Here is a 6,372-nt window from a genome sequence, read left to right as displayed (position 1 = left end):
TGACCGCCTGCTCTCCAACACTCACCTGCCCGCTTAACTCTTGGACTCCTGGTGCTCAGCTCCCAGCTCTCGCCTCCACCCGCGGATCATCTCGCTCAGCCAGACCTGACTTGCCTCCCTCTCTAAGCTCCCCTGTCATACTGGAAACCATAAGCCTCCACTCACCTCGTTCATTCCCTGCCTGTTGTACAGTTACTCACCATTATCTCTGCCACAGAACACTACCGGACCTGCCCGATCACCGACCCTCTTCTTCATCCTCATCACATCTTAATAAATAACTTTTACTTACCTTTTGTCTCTGAGTGATTCTGCAGGTCAAGAAACTTAACCCAAACATGACAGCGGGTGTGTAGAGGGTGGGGTATGATCCAAAAACACCTGAGCACGTTTCTAGGAAGAGTATGATTTTAAAGTGCGAATTGCCCGCGGATGTCCGTAAGTAGAGTTTTATTAGTCTGAATATTACTTTGCTTGTTTGTTCACAAGTAGAGTTTTTTTTATGGATTCTATGAAATGTTTTATAAATGAGGCCATAGGACGTGGAGTAGTTTTGGTTGTGCTTGTCTGTTATGGTGAAAAGGGAGCTGAGCCAACAAGAAAACCCCTTGGTTCACTGGTTCACTGACATTCCAACCCTCACCAATGATCATGAGATTTGAAAATGACTTAAAGAAATGACACCAGTGAAAAATAAAGAGATAGGGATGTCTGGGCTCCCTACTGGTTCTGTAACCTCCATAACATCCAAGAGATAAAGGATGAAAAGATGATTGATGGATGGATGGATGGATGGATGGATGGATGGATGGATGGATGGATGGACAAATTGACTGACAGATGGACAGAGGACTGGATTGATGGTTGGGTGGATAGACAGACAAATGAGTCAATGGATGGATGGATGAATAATGGATGGATGGACAGATAGATGGACGATTGATTGATGAATAATGGATGGATAGATGGATGGAAAGATTGACTGACAGATGGGCGGAGGACTGGACTGATGGTTGGATGGATAGATGGACAGACGCACCAATGGACAGAGGTCTGGATGGATGGATTGATGAATAATGGTATAGATGTGTAGAGAAGATGTTCTTACATTTAATTAGAAACCATAGAATATGAAATATCATGAAATATGAAATATCACCTTAATGGATCTTTGAGTAAATTTAACCAGAAGATCGGAACTTTTTATTGCAGGGATTGAGCAACACTTCGTATCAACTCCAAGAAAGAGAGAGAGAGTCAGATTTAAAAGTTAAAAGATTTATTTCTAAACAATTAAACAAGACTAACTTTAAACACTATGTGATGATGAACTAAGGTGGAGTAAGACTAATAGTGTATGGGTGAATATGTTCAGAACCAGCAAATCTGGAGAAACGATTAGTTCTGATGGGAGTGAAATGGTGTTTCGCTCTAAGCTTTGGTTGGAGATTATAACACACATTGAGACGCCATTCCGCCAGTCTACGTACCAAGCGGAAGTCCCCGTTTAGATCAGGAGGTGTCGATGTCCAGCTTGGACCTTGTCTGGAACCGAAGCCTGCAGTAAAGCCGCAGTTGCTGACCAGTCCCATCTTGAGATACTCCCAGGTCACAACAGTTTTATTGGCATCTAACGAGACCCTGAAGGGGTTGTGATGGTTCAGCTTTTATGCCGAAGGAACCATTGCAGCAGGTGGAACATGCAACAGATTTAATCAAGCTTGTCGTTAGGTTCTTTCGGCTTTAAGAGGAAAGTTACAGATTGGGACTCAAGATGACGTGGGGCATAGTTTTATAATGTGGATGCTTTGATTTACTGTTGAATCAGAATTTGACACAAAAGGGGACTTACCAAACACCATCAAAACCACGCCTCGCGTCAGATCTGGAAGGTTCTGATTGGATCAGAAAAAGGAAATGTGTCATGTGACTTTAGCATTACGTGTGATCAGTCTAGTGTCTAGTTTAAAGTTATATTACTTATTATAACACTATCAAAGGATTACAATATCAAGTAATTAATATTCTCATTTCAGAGATTGACTGAACATTGAGCTTTGCATGATTATTTGGACAAACAAAGTTAATTGATTATTATTTAAAGAGAAGAGTTATTCGCCTTCTTTCGTCTTTCTTGTGCTGTCTGAGGAAGCAACAGTTTAGATAAGAACACAGAGCATGAGTGGCCTTGGCCCATATCTAGTAGATTAGGCTTGTGTCAGAAACATATGGTTTTGTTTGGGCAGAGCAAATAGAGCAAAGCATTGAGTCCGAGTGGGCCTTGTTCCACTCTGCGATTGTCGAGGCGGCTGTTGCTAGCTGTGGCCGTAAGGTGGCCGGTGCCAGTCGTGGTGGCAACCCCCGTACCCGCTGGTGGACACCAGAGGTTCGGGGAGCCGTCAGGCTGAAGAAGGAGGCCTACAGGGCGTGGCTGGTCTGTGGGTCTCCGGAGGCAGCAGACAGGTACCGGATAGCCAAGCGGGGTGCAGCAGTGGCAGTTGCCGAGGCAAAATCTCGGGCGTGGGAGGAGTTTGGTGAGGCCATGGAGAAAGACTATCGATCGGCTCCAAAGAGGTTCTGGCAAACTGTCCGGCGCCTCAGGAGAGGAAGGCAGCAACTCGCTCACACTGTTTACAGTGGGGATGGGGAGCTGCTGACGTCAACTGAGGCTAAAGTCGGACGGTGGAAGGAATACTTTGAGGAGCTCCTCAATCCCACCAATGCGCATTCCGAGGAGGAACCAGAGCTGGGAGGCCTGGGGATGGACTGTCCGATCTCGGGGGCAGAAGTTGCTGAGGTAGTCAAACAACTACACAGCGGCGGAGCCCCGGGGGCGGATGAGGTTCGTCCTGGGTATCTCAAGGCTATGGATGTTGTAGGGCTGTCATGGTTGACACGTCTCTACAACATTGCGTGGTCATCGGGGGCAGTTCCTAGGGAGTGGCAGACCGGGGTGGTGGTCCCCATCTTTAAGAAGGGTGACCTGAGGGTGTGTTCCAACTATAGGGGGATCACACTCCTCAGCCTCCCTGGAAAGGTCTACTCCAAGGTACTGGAGAGGAGGGTCCGATCGATAGTTGAATCTCAGATAGAGGAGGAGCAATGTGGTTTTCGTCCTGGCCGTGGAACTGTGGACCAGCTCTATACCCTTGCAAGGGTGATGGAGGGGGCATGGGAGTTTGCCCAACCAATCCACATGTGTTTTGTGGATTTGGAGAAGGCTTATGACCGTGTCCCCAGGGGAACCCTGTGGGGGACGCTCCAGGAGTATGGGGTGGGTGGCTTTCTGTTAAGGGCCATTCAGTCCCTTTACCAGAGGAGCGTGAGTTTGGTCCGCATAGCCGGTAGTAAGTCGGACCTGTTCCCGGTGAGGGTTGGACTCCGCCAGGGCTGCCCTTTGTCACCGGTTCTGTTCATCACTTTTATGGACAGAATTTCTAGACGCAGCCGTGGTGTGGAGTGTGTCGAGTTTGGTGGCAGGAGAATCTCGTCTCTGCTTTTTGCGGATGATGTGGTCCTCCTAGCTTCATCCAGCTCTGACCTTCAGCTCTTGCTGGGTAGGTTCGCGGCCGAATGTGAAGCGGCTGGGATGAGGATCAGCACCTCCAAATCTGAGACCATGGTTCTCGACCGGAAAAGGGTGGCTTGCCACCTCCGGGTCGGGGGAGAGGTCCTACCTCAAGTGGAGGAGTTTAAGTATCTCGGGGTCTTGTTCACGAGTGAGGGTAGGAGGGATCGGGAGATCGACAGGCGGATTGGTTCGGCGTCTGCAGTGATGCGGACGCTGAGCCGATCTGTCGTGGGGAAGAGGGAGCTGAGCCAGAAAGCCAGGCTCTCGATTTACCGGTCGATCTACGTCCCAATCCTCACCTATGGTCATGAGCTTTGGGTAATGACCGAAAGAACAAGATCGCGGATACAAGCGGCCGAAATGAGTTTCCTCCGTAGGGTGGCCGGGCTCAGCCTTAGAGATAGGGTGAGGAGCTCGGACATTCGGGAGGGACTCGGAGTAGAACCGCTGCTCCTCCGGATCGAAAGGAGCCAGTTGAGGTGGTTTGGGCATCTGGTCAGGATGCCTCCTGGACGCCTCCCCGGGGAGGTGTTTCGGGCATGTCCTGCCGGCAGAAGGCCCCCGGGTCGACCCAGGACACGTTGGAGAGGTTACATCTCCAATCTGGTCCGGGAACGCCTTGGGGTCCTGCCGGAGGAGCTGGTGGACAAGGCCGGGGAGAGGACGGCCTGGAGCTCCCTAGTTGGGATGCTGCCCCCGCGACCCGGACCCGGATAAGCGGAGGAAGACGAGACGAGAGACAAATAGAGCAAAGCCTTTAAGTCAGAAATGGACAATTCATCACGCTGCATATGGATGGATGGATAGATGGATGGATGGATGGATGGATGGATGGATGGAGGGAGGGAGGGACGGAGGGAGGGACGAGGGAGAGAGGGATAGATTGATGAATAGTGGATGGAAGGACATATAGATAAATGGATGGAGGAATGGATGTATGGGTGGATGAATGAAAGAATGAACGCATGGATCATCAACATGTTGTGCCCAGGGCCAAGACTGCAGCCATCATGTTGCTATGACATCATGTATCAATGACTCCAACAAAAGTGTGGGAAAGTGCATAACGTTGGCTCTTTGTATTATTCTGCACCAAGTCACATACTATGTCAGCTAAAAGCATGTGACTGATAAGGATTTCAGTATTCTATTCTATTCTGCTTCATCCTAAAGTTTGTCCTGAGTCATCATCTTGGATCATACTGGTAGCTCATGGGCACCTTTTTGTGATGATTTTCTGTCCTCCACCCGTTACCTGTATTAATGGCACCTGTTTGAACTCATTATCTGTATAAAAGACACCTGTCCACAGCCTCAAACAGTCAGACTCCAAACTCCACTATGGCCAAGACCAAAGAGCTTTCGAAGGACACCAGGAAAATAATTGTAGACCTGCACCAGACTGGGAAGAGTGAATCTACAATAGGCAAGCAGCTTGGTGTGAAAAAATCAACTGTGGGAGCAATTATCAGAAAATGGAAGACATACAAGACCACTGATAATCTCCCTCGATCTGGGGCTCCACGCAAGATCTCATCCCGTGGGGTCAAAATCATCATGAGAACGGTGAGCAAGAATCCCAGAACCACACGGGGGGACCTGGTGAATGACCTGCAGAGAGCTGGGACCACAGTAACAAAGGTCACCATCAGTAACACACTACAACGGCAGGGAATCAACTCCTGCAGTGCCAGACGTGTTCCGCTGCTGAAGCCAGTGCATGTCCAGGCCCGTCTGAAGTTTGCCAGAGAGCACATGATGATACAGCAGAGGATTGGGAGAATGTCATGTGGTCAGATGAAACCAAAGTAGAACTTTTTGGTATAAACTCAACTCGTCGTGTTTGGAGGAAGAAGAATACTGAGTTGCATCCCAAGAACACCATACCTACTGTGAAGCATGGGGGTGGGAACATCATGCTTTGGGGCTGTTTTTCTGCTAAGGGGACAGGACGACTGATCCGTGTTACGGACAGAATGAATGGGGCCATGTATCGTGAGATTCTGAGCCAAAACCTCCTTCCATCAGTGAGAGCTTTGAAGATGAAACGTGGCTGGGTCTTCCAACATGACAATGATCCCAAACACACCGCCCGGGCAACAAAGGAGTGGCTCCGTAAGAAGCATTTGAAAGTCCTGGAGTGGCCTAGCCAGTCTCCAGACCTTAACCCCACAGAAAATCTGTGGAGGGAGTTGAAAGTCCGTGTTGCTCGGCGACAGCCCCAAAACATCACTGCTCTCGAGAAGATCTGCATGGAGGAATGGGCCAAAATACCAGCTACTGTGTGTGCAAACCTGGTAAAGACCTATAGTAATCGTCTGACCTCTGTTATTGTCAACAAAGGTTATGGTACAAAGTACTGAGTTGAATTTTTGTTATTGACCAAATACTTATTCTCCACCCTGATTTACAAATAAATTCTTTAAAAATCCTGCCATGTGAATTCATGGATGTTTTTTCACATTCTGTCTCTCACAGTTGAAGTGTACCTATGATGAAAATTACTGACCTCTGTCATCATTTTAAGTGGGAGAACTTGCACAATCGGTGGCTGACTAAATACTTTTTTGCCCCACTGTATATATATATATATATATATATATATATATATATATATATATATATATATATATATATATATATATATATATATAGTCTGGCTTCCCAGGCTAATTTAATGTAGGAAGACAATGATGTTCTTAATATTAAAATAATATTGTTGTATTATAGTACAAAATGTACTTTTAAAATGAAGTTCAAATCAAGTTCAGGATTTTTATTCATATAAAGATGAAGATGAA

At 47.4% G+C, this 6,372-nt stretch overlaps 1 protein-coding gene across 3 annotated transcripts in view; it reads left to right on the top strand.

Moving 5' to 3' along the window:
• LOC129165156 (E3 SUMO-protein ligase ZBED1) overlaps positions 1 to 6,372 on the top strand; it is a 267,126-nt gene that overhangs the window by 188,741 nt on the left and 72,013 nt on the right. The window lies entirely within an intron of this gene.

The sequence above is a fragment of the Nothobranchius furzeri genome, chromosome 19 (assembly GCF_043380555.1).
Source record: "Nothobranchius furzeri strain GRZ-AD chromosome 19, NfurGRZ-RIMD1, whole genome shotgun sequence".
In the NCBI taxonomy this organism is placed as follows: domain Eukaryota; kingdom Metazoa; phylum Chordata; class Actinopteri; order Cyprinodontiformes; family Nothobranchiidae; genus Nothobranchius; species Nothobranchius furzeri.
Note: the sequence above shows the minus strand (reverse complement) of the source record. Positions and strands in the feature narration are given on the sequence as shown.